Here is a 17,950-nt window from a genome sequence, read left to right as displayed (position 1 = left end):
TACCATATAGCATATATTCAACACAAAAAACAGCAACAATTTATTGTTGACAAAGGACAGCTGGACATAGAAAGGGCCCCATTACCTTCAGTAGCTTATTTAAGGGACATCATCAATAAGGGACAGCAGCGGGACATGGCGCTGGGATAAGGGACTGTCCCGCCAAATAAGGGACGCTTGACAGCTATGGTGGCAGCTACTTTCCAGGGTTACAGGCAGAAAGTCTCTCCCATCCCTTCCAATTCAATGCCAGGGATTGAACCTGAGACCTTCTGCATGCAAAGCAGATGTCCTGCCACTGAGTTACTATGGCCCTTTACTAAACACACCTTTGTGGGGAGGGAGTTGTACTGTTCAGGGGCTTCCACGAGGAAAGCCCTTGCCCAGGATGCCATTCCTCATACTTTAAAAGGGATGAAACCATCAAGAGGGATGGGGGATAAATGCGATTCAGCTTGCATTTAAAGGCAAACTTACCCACACACATTTCTCAAGACGAAATGTATTCTTTGAAATTCACACTTCTCAAAAATTTGCAGTGAAATTTGCCAACGAAGCAATGTGTAGAAAAATGCATATACAGTGGTACCTCGGTTTTCAAATGTAATCCGTTCTGGAAGACTGTATGAATTCTGAAATGTCTGAAAACCGAAAACTCAGTACGGAAGCTTAAATACGGAAGTTGCGTGGCATGTGCGACTTCCAAGGCGTGTTCGAAAACCGAAGCATTTACTTCCGGGTTTACGGTGTTCGAAAACCGAAATGTTCATCAACGGAGACATTCGAAAACCGAGGTACCACAGTATTAGCATAAAGTATGCATAAAAATGCATTTTTTATTGGGGAAAAATTAAAAATGCCATGGGTGCCTTTGAGAGGAAGGATGAGATATTAATATTAATAATAATTTTATTATTTATACTCACCCATCTGGCTGGGTTTCCCCAGCCACTCTGGGCAGCTTACAGCATATCTAAAAAATTATTATCGTTGGAAAATTGTTGTGCAGAACACGTATCTTAGGAAAGAATTGCACTAAAATTTGCTGATTTTTCATAATGATTCCTTTTTTAAAAAAAATGCAAGCTGCTGTGGAAAACTAAATTAAAGAATGGGAAATTTAAAAACTGGGAGAAACTGCAAAGGATAGATTCATTCCTCGCTAATCTTAACACCTGGGGCCCTGATGACACTCTCTGAGTTTCTCTGTCCAGTTTTGTTCCGGGATCAGCCCACAAAAGATGACCAGGGCAAGGCCTTAGCATCACAACGCAGGAACAAGGCCCACATGCCTGGTTGTTGCAGCTGCTTTCTTTGAAGGATTCTGGCAGTGCCTTCCAGATTGTCCTTTGGGTTGTGTGGGTGGGCCCTTGGAAGCACAGTCCGGCCAAGAGACAAATTGGTTTTGTGTGTATTCTTGCTAACACGGAGCATCCATTTAGCTGTTCTTTCCCTGACAGATAATGAGCCATTAAGGATCTGAACCACTGAGCAGATCAAGAGAGAATTCAGAAAGACAGTTTGACATAAGGCACTTTGGCATTACCGTATTTTTCGCCCTATAGGACGCACTTTTTCCCCTCCAAAAATGGAGGGGAAATGTGTGTGTGTCCTATGGGGCGAATGCAGGCTTTCGCTGAAGCCTGGAGAGCGAGAGGGGTCGGTGTGCACCGACCCCTCTCGTTCTCCAGGCTTCAGGAGAGCCCCACAAGCTCGGGGGACAGCGGGGAGGCGAAACGCCGCCATCCCGCTGTCTCCCGACGTGTTTTGGAGGCTCGCGGCGGGGAGAAGCCCGCTTCCCCCTGCCGCCAGCCCCGCAAGCTCGGGGGACAGCGCGGAGGCGCAGCGCACCCAGACTTAGCTTCGCTCAGCTCTCCGCAAGCCGTGGGTGCCCGGCGCTGGGCTCCCACGCTTGTGGAGAGCTGCATGTTTTGGGGGCTGGGGTCGGGGGAAGCTCGGGCTTCCCCTGCCCCAGCCCCGCGCCTGGGGGAAAAATAATTCCCCCCCCTTTATTCCCCCCCCCAAATTAGGTGCGTCCTATGGGCCGGTGCGTCCTATAGGGCAAAAAATACAGTAATTTACCTTGTTTGTTTTGTGTGTGTGATAAAAATATAACCTTGAGCTCTCCATATTTACCTGCAGAGAGCCCATGGGATGATAAAAGTGTGCATTCTCATCGCATCAAGTCCAGCAAAGGCATCTTCTTCAGTTATTTCAGTCCTCAAAAATTACTGAATTAATATTTGGAGAGCGTAGTTACCGTATCTCTCGGCCAACAATGTGTCAGACACATAGCCGTCATCTCTTATCACAATGTGAGTCAACTTCTTGCCTGGGGGTTTAGACAGGGAGAAGGGTTGAAATGCTGGTAGTAGACAGGACTGAAGATAGCAGTGAGTGGAGCCAGAGTCAAAAGTGGGTAGTGAACCCCTCTTATCTATGTCACCCCCTTTCTACCCTACTTCCCTCCCTCCTTGCTGCCTGCATGAAAAGAAGCTGCTCGGCTTGTTCACTCCAGTGTAAATAAATCATTTGCAACAGACTCCAATGTGTGTAGGAGAGGAATTCACCACCCAGCCTTTCTGCATAAACCATCCCAAAGACTCCAACATGACTAGATCCAGCCAGCTCGGTTTCCTTTGGGGACGTGTGGCCTCTCTGGGCTTAATATAGTGACAAGTACTTTTTTGGCACTTACAAAAAATAAATAAATGCAAGCCACATACTTCTCTTTCTTATTCTCATGTAGGAATGATTGTAAACAAGAAAACTGGAAGGAAGAATGACGGGCTGAGCAGACAGTTTGGAAGAGCAGTTTCGCCAGTAATGATTAACAAATACCATATGACGACAAAGCAAAAATACCAGCCTTACCCAGTAACATCCTCCAAGTGTCAGGAGTGGGAAATCACTGAATCATTGTGACTCCGGGTTTTATCTGCTTTCCTTTGCCAACAAGGATACACCTGGTTTCGAAGTGGCTTCAGTCTCAGCTAGCTTCAGTGACTCAGTAGGGTAGGGCAGGGGTCAGCAAACTTTTTCAGCATGGGGCTGGTCCACTGTCCCTCAGACCTTCTGGGGGGCTGGCCTATTTTTTTTTTGGGGGGGGATGAACGAATTCCTATGCCCCACAAATAACCCAGAGATGCGTTTTAAATAAAAGCACACATTCTGCTCATGTAAAAACACCAGGCAGGCCCCACAAATAACCCAGAGATGCATTTTAAAATAATGAGTCCGTAAGTGACTGTGGAGGCCAATTCTGGATCCACACGTCCTTCCACAGTGGGGACGCAGGTTTCTGGGCAGGAGTTGATCATGGTGAAGGTTTGCCAGACCTGCCTTCCTCTTAGCAAGTTTCTCCCTTTCATCCTAAGTTCAAGCATCTTCAAAGCCCATGACACTTTTGGTATAGGCTGTTCTCCAATTGGAGAGCTTGCAGGCCAGAGTTTCCAAATTGTCGGTGTTTATACTACATTTTTAAAGATTTGCCTTGAGAGAGTCTTTGAACCTCTTTTGTTGACCACCAGCATTACGCTTTCCATTTTTAAGTTCGGAATAGAGTAGTTGCTTTGGAAAACGATAATTAGGCATGCTCACAACATGACCAGGTGGGACATGGGTGGCGCTGTGGGTTAAACCACAGAGCCTAGCACTTGCCAATCAGAAGGTCGGTGGTTCGAATCCCCATGACGGGGTGAGCTCCCGTTGCTCGGTCCCTGCTCCTGCCAACCTAGCAGTTCGAAAGCACCTCAAAGTGCAAGTAGATAAATAGGTACCGCTTTGGCGGGAAGGTAAACAGCGTTTCCGTGTGCTGCTCTGGTTTGCCAGAAGCAGCTTAGTCATGCTGGCCACATGACCTGGAAGCTGTACGCCGGCTCCCTCGGCCAATAAAGCGAGATGAGCGCCGCAACCCCAGAGTCAGTCACGACTGGACCTAATGGTCAGGGGTCCCTTTACCTTTACAACATGACCAGTCCAATGAAGCTGATGCTGCAGAATCACTGCTTCGACACAGGTGATCTTTGCTTCTTCTTCGTATTGAAAATGGGATTGTGTAGAACTGTCCCTATAAGATTATGGGCACAAATAATCAGAAATGTACCATAAAAGACGTATCGAGCGGCCTTGAAAGCTTTGCTGTGGCCTGGTACAAAGCAGCCAAATGATGGTGATCAGCTGCTCATGAAAGGCTTATCCCATGGTAATGGCCCCCGCCAAGGAGTGCTTTAAAGAGATCTCCACGCAGCAGTTCTGACCAGTGTACAGTGTATACAAAACCGGTGTGTGCTTTTGCCACAATAAAACAAGTTCAGAGGTCCATATACCATGTGCATCAGCAGCACCTTTTGTCATGAATTGTACTGTTCCTGAACATGCATGTAATTGAAGGAATCTTAACTACAGCCTGTAGGGAAACTGGGCATGAATCTGCCTGTCTGAGACTAAACTGCTTTTGACGCACCCAGTATTTGGCTTCCACTTGCAGTCTCTGCAGCGCTGCACAAGCAACTAAATGGAGACAAAGGGTGATTAGAAATAATTAAATGTGCCAGTTTGACCAATTCTGATGACTTAGTTAAAATAATTTCCCTTTTGTCTAACCAAGAGAAATATGTTACATTCCAAGCTGCAGGATTTGCCCAGAAACTGAGAACCAAACTGAGTCTGGTAAAGGCTATAAACTATGGAAGTGTGCGCATGCACATACCAAAAAAAGCCTTTAAACACATGCTTTCCCAGGGACCCTGTTTGTTTCATTGCTTGCTTGCATAGTTTAACCTTGGGTGTTGTTTTATCCCAGTCCCAAGTTTATCTGCTTGCACGGGTGAACAAGTTTTGTACTAATCAAATAGATCTAACAATACACAGTTGACCTTAAGACCAAATCTCTCGAGGGTTGGAACCCTGTTGTGCTTTTAAGATGTGGGTATTTGTACATGTCACTAGTCTGGCTTGGCCAATATACCTTGGTTCTCAAATGCCTTGGTTCTCAAACGCCAAAAACCCGGAAGAAAATGTTCCGGATTTTGAACATTTTTCGGAAGCCAAATGTCTGATGTGGCTGTTGTTTCTGGGGCGCGTGCTCCAATCAGAAGCTGCGCCTTGGTTTTTGAACATTTCGGAAGGCCAACGGACTTCAGGAATGGATTAAGTTTGGTGCTTTTGTTTTTGTTATTTAATTTGCGTTTTTGTGGCTTTTTCGGTTAATCTGTTTTTGTGACTGTGTGGAACCCAGTTCAGCTACTGATTGATTGACTGATTGTGTGACTGCAGAATGGATAAAAGCCCCCCAACCAAACAATGACAATCATCAGTGCAGGTAAGAAAAAAAATAATTTTAATTTTTATAACCTACAATACTGTCTTATTTATTTTATAGTACAGTACATTGATTATTGCTTTCATTTTATGGATCAACTCGTTAGATAGGAAAATTCATGTTAAATTGGTGTTTTAGGGGTTGTTTTTTAAAAGCCTGGAACGGATTAATCCACTTTGCATTACTTTCTATGGGAAAGCGTGCCTTGGTTTTGGAATGGACTTGCGGAACGGATTAAGTTTGAGAACCAAGGTACCACTTGTACACCCAAGAAGCCAATTGTGACTCATCAGCCATGAATGGTTGTCACCAAAGGTTTGATCACTTGTTTTTGCTTGGTGGTGGAACACAAGTTGTACAAGCCAATACACCACAGATTTGGAGCCTTTGGCCCTCTGGAAGTTGCTAGACTGCGGCTCCCATCACCACTGACCATCAGCAATGCTGACTTAAACTAATGGGAGTTGGGAGTTCAACATCTGTAGGGTACCATTTTGGCTACACCTGTGATGCACCAAATTGGCTCCACTGTCTCATTTACAATGGGTCTCATGCTTCCAAGGACTTGACTGTTACCAACAATTCTTCGAAAAAAGGTAACTACTCAGGGCTTGTCTACAAAAAGAGCAGCCACATTAACAGTTTCAGCACGGTGTGTGAGAAGCTGAGACTAGCTGGCCATCTGAATGATTTGTGAGACACTATGGCGAAGCAGGTGGCACTGTGGTCTAAATCACAGAGCCTAGGGCTTGCCAATCAGAAGGTTGGTGGTTCGAATCCCCTTGACGGGGTGAGCTCCCATTGCTCGGTCCCTGCTCCTGCCAACCTAGCAGTTCGAAAGCACGTCAAAGTGCAAGTAGATAAATAGGTACCGCTCCGGCGGGAAGGTAAACAGTGTTTCGGTGCGCTGCTCTGGTTTGCCAGAAGTGGCTTAGTCATGCTGGCCACATGACCCGGAAGCTGTACGCCAGCTCCCTCGACCAATAAAGCGAGATGAGCGCTGCAACCCCAGAGTCGTCTGCGACTGGACCTAATGGTCAGGGGTACCTTTACCTTTACGGTGAAGCAGACACAACGTTGACTTCAGCCAGGGAGACACAGGTTCCCATCGTCACTTCATTTTTGCAGCTCAGCAAGAGACCTTCCACTCTTTTGCACCCAAACCTGTCTCACAAGGTGGCTGTACACTCTTCAGAAATGTAAGGGGGGAAGTTGCTTGTCTGCCATCGAAAGCAGAACTGGGAGTTCTGTATTCACTGGAGATGAAATGTGCTTTGACTGCAGACACACCTCTCCTGTCTTAGTTATACTTGGAAAAATGTGAGCATTTCTAGCAGTGTTTTGGTTGCCTCTGGCTCCTCTTCATGTCCATTACCAAGGCTGGTCAGGAAAGCGTGAGTCATGCTTCAGTTTTCATCCATAATGGTTTCTTAATGCTAATGGGATGAAATATGAACTCAGTGCAGACTTCTGCACAGTCGCTTCCACGCCTGTTTGGCTTGCGTTAAAGCAAAGAATGCTGGGCAGTTCTGAGCAACTGTTCCTGAGGCACTGGATTCCGTGGGAGACCCTTATGCAAAGCCTTTTGTGAAATTAAGCAGTGGTATAATTAGCGGGCAGGCCTCTAATATCACATGAAGAGTCTCTGAGAAGAAACAGCTCTGGAAACAAACACAAGCATCTAAGCAACCTAAGAAGGTGTGTTTACCATTGTTTATTTGCTTAGATTTTCAATGAAGCTGGTTTATATTGATTCAGACCATTGGCTCATCTGGCTTGTTAGAGGTTTTGACTCCCCAGAATTTCAGGCAGGACCCTTCCGCTAGAGATGCTTGGGACTGAACCCAAGGCCTTTTGCATGCAAGGCAAATGCTCTAGTACTCAGCTACATACCTTCCCAACATTACCTTATTCATACCGTGCGATGCTCCTTCCTGTGCTGCTTGGGTGATGTCAAAAGCCCTTGCCCACGCGCGGCAGTGGAGAATCTGTGAGCATACAAAAAGACCACACCTTCGGTAAGTTAAAAATGGTTTACTTACAAACTCTTCAAAGGTCAGGTTCATATGTTTTTCCATGCAACAGTCAGAAAACACAGGGAGTACAACTTGGCTTAGTTACTGAGCTTGGAACAACCAGCTCAGAGCTCTTTACACACTGAGCTTCTTGGGTAGACAGATGGGGGACAATAGACTTGATTACCTTCCTCCCAAGGTGAGGGGGAGTGACCTAGCTAAACATGGCAGGACAGCTTACTCTATGGCATTAACCCCTTCATACACTGGCACGTTGGTTGTATGAGGCTGGTTATCCCACAGAAATGTGGAGAACTCAATTCAATACTGGAAAAACCTCAGTGAAGCCGAAAACGACAGATTTACCCATTCCTAGGACAGAATTAACCTTTCAATTGGCCCATCAAAAAAGATCATGAACACATTCAATACATCCAGGGTTGCTCCCCACACATAACAGCAGCTTATCACAGCTTTGATTCTCTGGCATTTTCTTCTCCCTCTCTCTGCCAACAGCGGCTGCCTTGCTGGGCGTGCAACATGCACTCAGCTCTCTCTGAGCTGGGAGCATGAAGGGGGGGAAGGATGGAAGGGAACATGTCTCAGCACACAGCTGCTACCTACTTGATCCTTCCGCTCAGGCTTGAATGAGTGAACAAGTCCCTTCTCAACAGCACACACAAAGGGATTTGTGTGGAACAGATTAAAAAGCAGGGCTCTCATAATTTGAGGTCATGTTAATCAGTCAAATGGATGCAAGCAGCAAATCAGGCCATGTTTATCTGTTAGGTATGTAACATGCCAACAGGAACACACAAGAATTATGCTTGTCCATTCAACCTCGCCAAAGAACCTTTTCCTTCATTCATTCAATAAATATACCAAACCTTTATTAAATAAGACCAACCAATGTGCCACAGAATAGCAAGCAAGTTTTTGAGATTACCGTAATTAACATGCGGTGATAAGAACAAAAGTCACATGGTTGCTTTCATACCCAGTTTGGAACCTCTTATTATCTAATAACCATTATTTATCATTTCTGTGGCATTCAGCAATGCATAGAAGCAATGATCCTATTTATCCTAACCTGTTTTTCCTGTGATTAAAATTCACGCGCTTCTGGTTAGTGCTTTTATAATGTATATGATCTCTTTATGATGTGTAGCATTTCCTATTGTGTTAGAGGTGACATTAATTCAGCAATACATTATATATAATGTATATAACATTGTTATCTCAAATGATTGCTATTGTCATTTGAAATCATTAGAAGTATTGATAGCCATCTAGTGTATAAATCTGTAAGATATACTTATAAGATAACTTAGATCTGGGTAAATTCTGTTCCTGGCACTGCATCCTGAAGAATAACATAGAGTGGTGGCCCAAAACCAAGCATTTTCTGCTGTTGCACCTGTATTATGAAATGTCCTTCCCTCTGCTATGCATAAAGTAGCAACCCTCAGTTGCTTCTGATGGCTCTGTAAAGGCATGATGAGCACTGCTCATTGTAGAAGTAAACCCAATCAAATCAGATCAGACTGCATTATTTAGCTCTATTGCTAATTCATAATAATAATAATACAGTGGATGCTCGGGTTGCAAACGTGATCCGTGTGGGAAGCACGTTTGCAACCTGTAGCGGGTCACGATTCAATGCTTCTGCGCATGTGCAAAGCACGATCTAGCACTTCTGCACATGCGCAAGCGCCAAAACCCAGTACTTCCGGGTTCGGCGCGATGCGCAACCCGAAATCATACAACCCGAAGCGTCTATAACCCGAGGTATGACTGTAATAATAATTTTATTTTTTATATGTTGCTCATCGGACAGGGTTGCCCCAGTAAATCTGGGAGCTTTTTCTCTGACTAACGGGCAAGCTGGAAATGCAACAAACAGCTTGGCAGCAGAGCATCTTGCTCTGCACACCAGAGGCCTCCAGCTCATCTCCAAGCAGGCACAGGAAGAATCTTGCATCGGGAACTCTGAGAGCTGCAGCAGCTCACGACCCCATGGGGGAAAGACAGTCGCAGCTGAGCCGTAAAGCCTCTGCTTTGGAGGCAGAAGGTCCCAGCTCCATTCCTCAAGAGCATCTCCAAGCTAGACCTGGAAATGTCGCTTGTCTGAAACCCTGGAGAGCCCTCAGCCAGGCAGTGCTGGCCTTGTTCTAGGTAGAGTGATTAGTTGGCATCCGTCTGTCTCGGGAGACACCTTGGGGGGTGAAGTCAAACTGTTGGAAGGCTGCAGTGCCTGTAGAGACCGATACGGGAAAGACATATTTTGTTGCAGCTGGGGCAGACGAAGGCGTCCGGTTGTGCTACTGCAAATTCAAGCCTTTTCTTCTCTCTATGGTCCTCCTAGCTGTCACTCCTCTTCTGCTCACTGCTGTGGATACATGGCCTGTGTGTCTTCTGCAAGGAATTCCCATCAAGTAGGGTTAACGCTGCCAGCCTTCATGTCATGTCTGCAGACATATCAGATGGGGCGTACCTTCCGGTTGGGCCTGCCAAGGGCACAGACCCAGGAAGGGGCAAAAATCACACCTGTCCACTTTGGTTTGGAGTGGCTAGAAGCCTGCCTGCTCCCTGGGCGGCTGGGTGAGGTGCGCTGGCTCCTCCAGGCATCTCGGTGGAGAAATCCGGTCTCTGGTGTGGACTATCACAGGAGCCCCGCGGCGTGGCACAAATACATCTCCTTGCCAAGAGCGCCAGGAAGCCTAGGCACGCCTCTGCACCTTGCAACACGGAGTTGGCGCACCTCTGAAACCCAAGCAAGACTCCTTGCAATCACAGAACTGGTTTCACGTCCGTGGTGGAACCCTGCCCTTTTCCATTCTGTGGAAATGACCAAGCCAGCGTAGAGCCAGGAACGCAAATATGCTGGAAACGTGGGCTTGGGAGAGCACAACTTTGCTGGAGACTGGAACTACACAAGGCACCTTCCTCTGCTTTCTGAGTCGGCGGCGGCACCAGTTCCGCCTCCTCTTTCCCGGGTCTCGGCGCGCGCTTCGGCGGCCCAGGATCCCTGCGCAAAGCCCGCCCGCTTCCTCCTCCTCTCCTTTACGCACGACTTTTGCGCGCAGGAGGCGGAGCAGCGAGGCTGGGGGAGGAGGCTCAGCTGCCCGCTGCCGGCTCTTCTTTCCCTCCCCTGCTCCCCCCGGGAAGCGGCTCGCTCTCTGCTTCACTCTCTCTCTTTTTCTTGTTTTTCCCCCCTTTAATTATTATTTTCCACCCCCCTTTCCCTTCCCTCTTTCCCCCCCTTCTTCCCCTTTTCCTTTCGCCTCCCCTTCCTAAGCAAGCAAGGCGCTTTTCTCTGCCCTGGGGGCAGCAACTGCACCAACCACAACAAAAGGGCCAGTTTTTTCTCTCTCTTTCTCTTCCTCACCTCCCCCTTCTCTCTCTTTTCCTTTTTTTGCTTTCCCTCCAAAGCGCAACGGAGAGCCCCAAGCGAAGCACCCGCCACCATGGAGGCATGAAAACCGGAGGCAGCTGCAGCCCCGCCGCCGCCTCTTCTTCCCCATCAACCATGGACCGAGCAGGAAACTAACGAAGAGCAACTAAGCAAACCATCTTTCTTTCACGCCTGGAACTGCCACCATGGGGTTTTAATGGACCGGATGCTGGCCAATTGCAACAGGGGATTTCTACGGCTTTGCAGGGGAGGTGAGCCAAATTAATAATAATAATAATAATAATAATAATAATAATAATAATAATAATAATAATAATTGGCCGTTGCAGATCAGGATGCAAGCCTCTTTGTTGATATCCGTGATAGAGTCTGAAATCCAAGCAAGACTCCTTTTGCAATCGAAGGCTGAATCCTGGCCACGTTCGCCTGTTGTATGCATTTCTGTATCTTTGCATTGACCTGTGTTTGCACCCTTGATCTGCACAAACCTCCATGCACAAACCATTTGTGCGGAGTAGGCCCAGCAGGACTTGAGCAACTTCAAATATACGCAACGCTGGTGTTTTGAAAGCGGTTCCTGTTTGCATTCTGCCGGATTACGTTATTATTATTTTTCGCACTCCCCTGCTGCATTGTTCCATATTTTTCTCCCCGCGTGTGCGCTTTAAGAGGGAGGTGGTGCCTAAGCCATTGCCCGTGTTGTTGTTTACATAATACATGCGGGGACCCTTCCGCGGGCGGCCTGCTGTGTAGCAAGCGCGCTCTTTTCGCGCTGCTGCAACGCCGAGCGCGTCTCCAAGAAAACCGCGCGCGCGTTTGCAACGGAGTGCAGACCGTTTATGCGCCCGGTGCAGGACGGCTGCGGCTTGCATGCAAGGCGCAATGTAAGGGAAACGGGCGATGAGCAGTCAAAGCTGCGGTCGGATGCAAGCTCTCTAGGGAGCCAGACCCATTGTACTCCTGGGGTTTGCATCTGAGTTTATACGTGGTTAGGATCCGGCGTCTGCTTTGCGCGCGCTTTGACCTTCTTTTGAATGCCTTTGGAGCAAGTTCAGTGGTGCATACTCCGTTTGGAAAACTGGGGGGACGGAAAACACTCAGCAGTGGCAAGGAAAGAAGGGGGGGAGTCAGTTCTGCAGAGAACACCTAGCGGGAGGCCTTGCATTGTTTCCTGGAATTTGTGCATTTGGCTGCAAAGACCCTAAATGGTGCAAACTCGGCTGCCCCCAGCGAGTGACTGTTTTGGAAAAGTGGCTCTCTCCATCCCCGCTCCTAATCCTGGCCGTGCCTGTAGTTTCAGTTCCAGGTTAGCGCTTGTTTATGTCCGAGCGGCCCGCACCGCTCCGTCTCCTGGTTACGTCATTGTGGCTGCCAGAAGCGTTGCAGAGTCTGGGAGCCGCTGCATTTGAAAGGCAGTTTGGGTCCTGTCGAGCTCATCTGCAGCAGGGATGCCCCAGGAGCCCAGCGGGCGATGCCTGGGGTGACTGAACCCCCCTTTTTTGCAGAGTTTTTGCATCCCTCTTGTCTGGAGGGGGGTGACAATCCTTGCAAGCGAATGGTTGTAGCATTAAAGGCCTAACTCCTGGGTCTGCACAAGGAATTGGAGTGGGGGCTTGCACTAGTCCATGGATAGGCAAACTAAGACCCGGGGGCCGGATCCGGCCCAATTGCCTTCTAAATCTGGCCCGCAGACAGTCCAGGAATCAGCGTGTTTTTACATGAGTAGAATGTATCCTTTTATTTAAAATGCATCTCTGGGTTATTGGTGGGGCATAGGAATTAGTTTTTTTTTTCTTTCCAAAATATAGTCTGGCCCCCCACAAGGTCTGAGGGACAGTGGACTTGCCCACTTCTGAAAAAGTTTGCTGACCCCTGCCCTAATCAGTGCAACATTGCAGTAAAATACCCAGGATCTTTCCCTTGGGACAGGGCCACTACACAAAAACTTTGCATGCCAGCTGTGGGCAGAGGGAGAGGTGTGTGGCAGGGGCTGGAGGTGGGTGTGGCCACGCTTAGCGCAGAGTTCAGTCCTTGCCAACAGGGACTAGAGATCCCCTTTCGCTGGTGTCATGTTGCAACCACCCAAATGCAAGCATTAACTAAAAAAAGAAAGCCCAGCGTGCCAAGACCTGTAGCCAAAACAGATTGCCGGGTGCCAAATGATTTTTTTGTTTCGTTTTGGTTTTTTACAGAGTGCAATTCTTTCTTGCCTGTAAGCTTTGCAGAGCGAAAAGCAAAAAGGAGTCCCTGCTCTGAGGACCATATAGTCTTAAATAGATGTGTCTAGTTTGCGCCAGTGCGAGGTGTTCGTTTCGCTTATGTAACAGTTCTGCCACTCGTGTAAACGAAGCACAGAATGTGCTTCTGGGCATATCCTTAAAACTTTCTGGGTATCTGTTTTCAACTTTTAAAAAGTTACGTTTCTGGCAGAAGTCCTTGCCGCTGCCTGCGACTAGGAAAGCCAGAATAAATTGGGCATAATGGTAAACATTGCTGAAAATATTGTGCAGATCCAAAGAAGAAGAATGGTATTTCTCAGAGGTTGAGTAGCACTTTGTGTAAAGAAAATCCCTGTTTCAGTCTCTGTTGCCTCTAGGTAGGGCTATGAAGGATGCTTTGCTGCATATTGAACACGTTTGGCCATTGGTCTGGCATTGTATAAATCAACTTGTTATGTTCCTTGAACCAGGCATGTTGGCTCCACTTGCATCGTTGACTCAAAGGATTCATCTTACTTTGGCAAAGGATGTTAAACCTTTTCCTTCGCTTGGAGCAAAAAAAAACCTGGCTTGGGGTTAGCTTTCATGAGTGACAAATGGAAATGTTTTCAATAAAAACCCTGCTTTGCTGATGATTCATGTATTTCAATAAAAACACTCCATAGATCCTAAAATACGACCTACACCAACTGCAAAACTTCCCGAGTGATCTCTGCTTCTCATACTGCAATCCACACTCCATCCCTGTAAGATAGATTGGTATTTTTGCCCTGCTCCTGCAGATTGCGTGGGGCTGAAACAGATTATGGCTTTTCTCCTTAACAGGGACAGAGGAAGCTGCATTATACTGAGTCAGACCGTTGGTCCATCTGCCTCAGTATTGTCTACACTGACTGGCAGCAGCTGTCCAGTGTTTCAGGCCAGATTCCCAAATCTACCTCCCAATGAATTCAGAGGATCATCTCTTGAGTAGACGTGCACAGGATTGCAGTTATCTGCTGTAGCATTCCAGCTCTTTCCTTTTAAAATAAATTTTTATTTGATTTTCAAAAACATAAACATACAACAAAACCAATTCCGAATCCAAATGCTGAGATTACTCTGAATCTCCTGACTCCCCCCCCCCATCCCTTCCATGGGTCCTATTAATCCTATTTTCAACTGCGTATCACTACTTCTCCCCCCCAAAATTCTAACCTTTCTAAGTTATCCATACATTACAGATGTGTTTAAAATCCTGCCAAAGTTTCAATCTGCTTGCAATAATCTTGTACAGTGGTACCTCGGGTTACATACGCTTCAGGTTACAGACTCGGCTAACCCAGAAATAGTACCTTGGGTTAAGAACTTTGCTTCAGGGTGTGAACAGAAATCGTGCTCCGGCGGCGCGGCAGCAGCAGGAAGCCCCATTAGCTAAAGTGGTGCTTCAGGTTAAGAACAGTTTCAGGTTAAGAACGGACCTGCGGAACGAATTAAGTACAGTGGTACTTAACCCAAGGTACCACTGTATAGACATTATAAACTTTTCCCATTCTTTTTTTAAAGATCTTGTCTTCTTGGTTCCTGAGCTTCCCAATGAATTTTGCCATTTCGGCATAATCCATCAACTTGGTTTTCCATTCTTCTCTGGTTGGGGTTGTCTCTTCTTTCCATCTCTGGCCTAGTAACCGTTCGTGCAGCTGTTGTCATGCACAAGTTTTTTTAACAAAGTTATTTTAAACATTCCCCCCCCCCCATTTCATTATATATCAGAGCATTCCAGCTCTTTATAATACAGTGGTACCTCAGTATAGAGGGATGCGGGTGGTGCTGTGGGTTAAACCACAGAGCCTAGGGCTTGCCGATCAGAAGTTCGGCGGTTCGAATCCCCGCGACGGAGTGAGCTCCCGTTGCTCGGTCCCTGCTCCTGCCAACCTAGCAGTTGGAAAGCACGTCAAATGCAAGTAGATAAATAGGTAACGCTCCAGCGGGAAGGTAAACAGCGTTTCCGTGCGCTGCTCTGGTTTGCCAGAAGCGGCTTAGTCATGCTGGCCACATGACTCCCTCGGCCAATAAAGTGAGATGAGCGCCGCAACCCCAGAGTCGGTCACGACTGGACTTAATGGTCAGGGGTCCCTTTACCTCGGTTTAAGAACAGTCCTGTTTAAGAACGATTCGGTTTACAAAGTCCGCAAAACCGGAAATAGTGTCCTGGTTTGCGACTTTTACCACTTTCTAAGAACGGAATCCGAATGGTTGAAGGGCAGCAGCAGCGCAAGCCCTCATTAGGGAAAGCACGCCTCAATTTAAGAACGGTTTCGGTTTAAGAATGGACTTCCGGAACGTTGTAAACCAAGGTACCATTGTAAATAGAAAATGCCTTGTGGCTGCAAAGGTGTCTTGTTAATACAGTTTGGAAAGTGTACGGCCAGTGATTTCTGGATGTGCAACCTGTGAACTGTGGTACAGTGGTGCCCCGCAAGACGAATGCCTCGCAAGACGGAAAACTCGCTAGACGAAAGAGTTTTCCGTTTTGGAGGTGCTTCGCAAAACGAATCTCCTATGGGCTAGCTTCGCAAGACGAAAATGTCTTGCGAGTTCCTGCGGGGTTTTTTCCCCTCCCCCCCTTTTTCTAAGCCGCTAAGCCGCTTATCAGCTGATCCGATCAGCAGATAAGCTGCTAAAAGCCGCTAATAGCGCTAAGCCCCTTATCAGCTGATCCGATCAGCAGATAAGCCGCTAAAAGCCGCTAATAGCGCTAATCCGCTAATCCTTCAATGGGCTTGCTTCGCAAGACGAAAAAAACCGCTAGACGAAGAGAATCACAGAACGGATTCTTTTCGTCTTGCGAGGCACCACTGTATGTCACAACTGCCTGCAATCTGTGCAGTAGGGACCCTTTTTAACAACCTCATTCAACCCTATTGGTGTAATAGAAGGCTTTCTTTGAAGTTCTTTCATCTCTCCCCCCCCCCCCCTTTCTGTAGTGATGCCTTTGTTGTTTGAGAGTTTGGGATGTTTAGGATATAGCTGATTGCAGCAGTTCCCCTTTCTGCCCCTATAATCTCCCTGCGGGCGCTAGGATTTTGTGTGCGCATATTTTTGCAACGTGAGACTGGCTCAAACGTAACTCGCGAAGCAGCCGCAGAGAATTAATTGCTGTCTTGAGGGATTCTCTTTCAGATCTCGGTAACAATATTTTTTTTTCTTCTGTTGAGAAAAAGGTCTGCAGGGATGCAGCAGTGCACCTTGAAACAACCACACAATCTCTGAGCCACCAAGTCAGGTGTGAAGTTTGTCCTGGAAAAAAACCTTTATTTTTGTCTCTTTGCCAGAAGTTCTAGAACAGGGGTCAGCAAACTTTTTCAGCAGGGGGCCGGTCCTCTGTCCCTCAGACTTTGGGGGGGGGGGCTGGACTATATTTTGAAGAAGAAGAAAAAATGAATGAATTCCTATGCCCCACAAATAACCCAGAGATGCGTTTTAAATAAAAGCACACATTCTGCTCATGTAAAAACACCAGGCAGGCCCCACAAATAACCCAGAGATGCACTTCTAATAAAAGGACACATTCTACTCATGAAAAAACATGTTGATTCCTGGACTGCCTTCAGATTGAGAAGGCGATTGGGCCGGATCTGCCCCCCCGGGCCTTAGTTTGCCTACCCATGGTCTAGAAAAATAGCTAATGTTCTTAGACACTAGTGCTAAATTTCTGGAAGTCCGGGTTCAGAGGGCTGCATTCAGATGAGGGGTTCATTGCGTTAGTTCATTGGTAGTACACCTTGTCACGGCTTCTATGGTGGGTTTTACACTGTAGTACCTGTTGCCTTAAGGGACGCGGGTGGCGCTGTGGGTTAAACCACAGAGCCTAGGGCTTGCCGATCAGAAGGTCGGCGGTTCGAATCCCCGCGACGGGGTGAGCTCCCATTGCTCGGTCCCTGCTCCTGCCAACCTAGCAGTTCGAAAGCAAGAAGTGCAAGTAGATAAATAGGTACTGCTCCGGTGGGAAGGTAAACGGTGTTTCGGTGCACTGCTCTGGTTTGCCAAAGCGTCTTAGTCATGCTGGCCACATGACCTGGAAGCTGTACGCCGGGTCCCTCGGCCAATAAAGCAAGATGAGCGCCACAACCCCAGAGTCGTCCGCAACTGACCTAACGGTCAGGGTCCCTTTACCTGTTGCCTTATGGAAGTATGGCAATAACTTTATGACAACAAGACCGGTTTGACAGAGGAGAACTCTGCATTGCAGGGGGTTGGAATATATGACTCTTGGGGTCCCATCAAGCTGTACAGCTCTGGTTTTATGTGCCTTTGTCCACCTATCTCAGGTGTGTTCCCCCTGGTGATGTTCTGGAGTTCGGCCCATCTCTCCCCTGAGCTGCCCCACATCATCGACCGGTGGGGAAATGATGTGTGTAACTTTAAAGTAAATATTATTGTGTTGCTGGGGAGAGATAACTTGCTTCGACTGAGGCAGGCCGCTGTGTGCCCCGCATCACCTCTGGTTGTGGTGCAGCTGAGGCCCTGCGTTTTAGCGAAACATCCCAAATCTTCTCTGGCGATATATAAACAGGAGCAGCAAAATAATCTGCACTTTGTGGAATGAAAGCAATTGCTCCTTTGATGTTTGCATCTGAAGGTATTTTGCCTCCGGGGCTTTCAGCTTTCAGGGGGAAAACCAAAACCTAAGGTGTTGGGCCCTTTCCAGATGATTGCATTTTGTATGTGTAAAAAAAAAAAAGTATAGCCAGTATAGAGTTCTGGGTGGCTGAGGAGGGATCCAAATGTGTACCTCCCAAGGGATTCTTTACAAACACTCCAACAGTAAAATATTATTTGTTTTCTTGGTGGGAAATAATTTTAGCCCCTCGCCTCCCACTGCCATACGTACTGCTTTCGTTGCTGTCTTTTACATAGGGATGTATGAATTGTGATTCTGCAAGGCCCCATCCGCACTACAAATTTAAAGCACAATGATACCACTTTAAACAGTCAT

At 47.2% G+C, this 17,950-nt stretch overlaps 1 protein-coding gene across 2 annotated transcripts in view; it reads left to right on the top strand.

Annotated features, from left to right (window-relative positions):
• The first annotated feature begins 2,147 nt into the window (after positions 1-2,147).
• The window catches only part of CCNI (cyclin I), a 65,530-nt gene continuing 49,727 nt past the window's right edge, over positions 2,148-17,950 (top strand). Inside the window, exons 1-2 of one of the 2 annotated variants that reach the window (XM_083458946.1) lie at positions 2,148-2,315; positions 2,750-11,004. The gene's annotated coding sequence lies outside the window, so the exon portion shown is untranslated. Of the gene's footprint in view, positions 2,316-2,749; positions 11,005-17,950 lie in introns of those variants that run through there. The other variant, XM_083458948.1, reaches the window with a different exon arrangement.

Source organism: Podarcis liolepis, assembly GCF_965112155.1.
Source record: "Podarcis liolepis genome assembly, chromosome: 9".
Taxonomy (NCBI): Eukaryota; Metazoa; Chordata; class Lepidosauria; order Squamata; family Lacertidae; genus Podarcis; species Podarcis liolepis.
The sequence above is the reverse complement of the archived record's forward strand: the minus strand, read 5'-3'. Positions and strand labels throughout refer to the sequence as shown.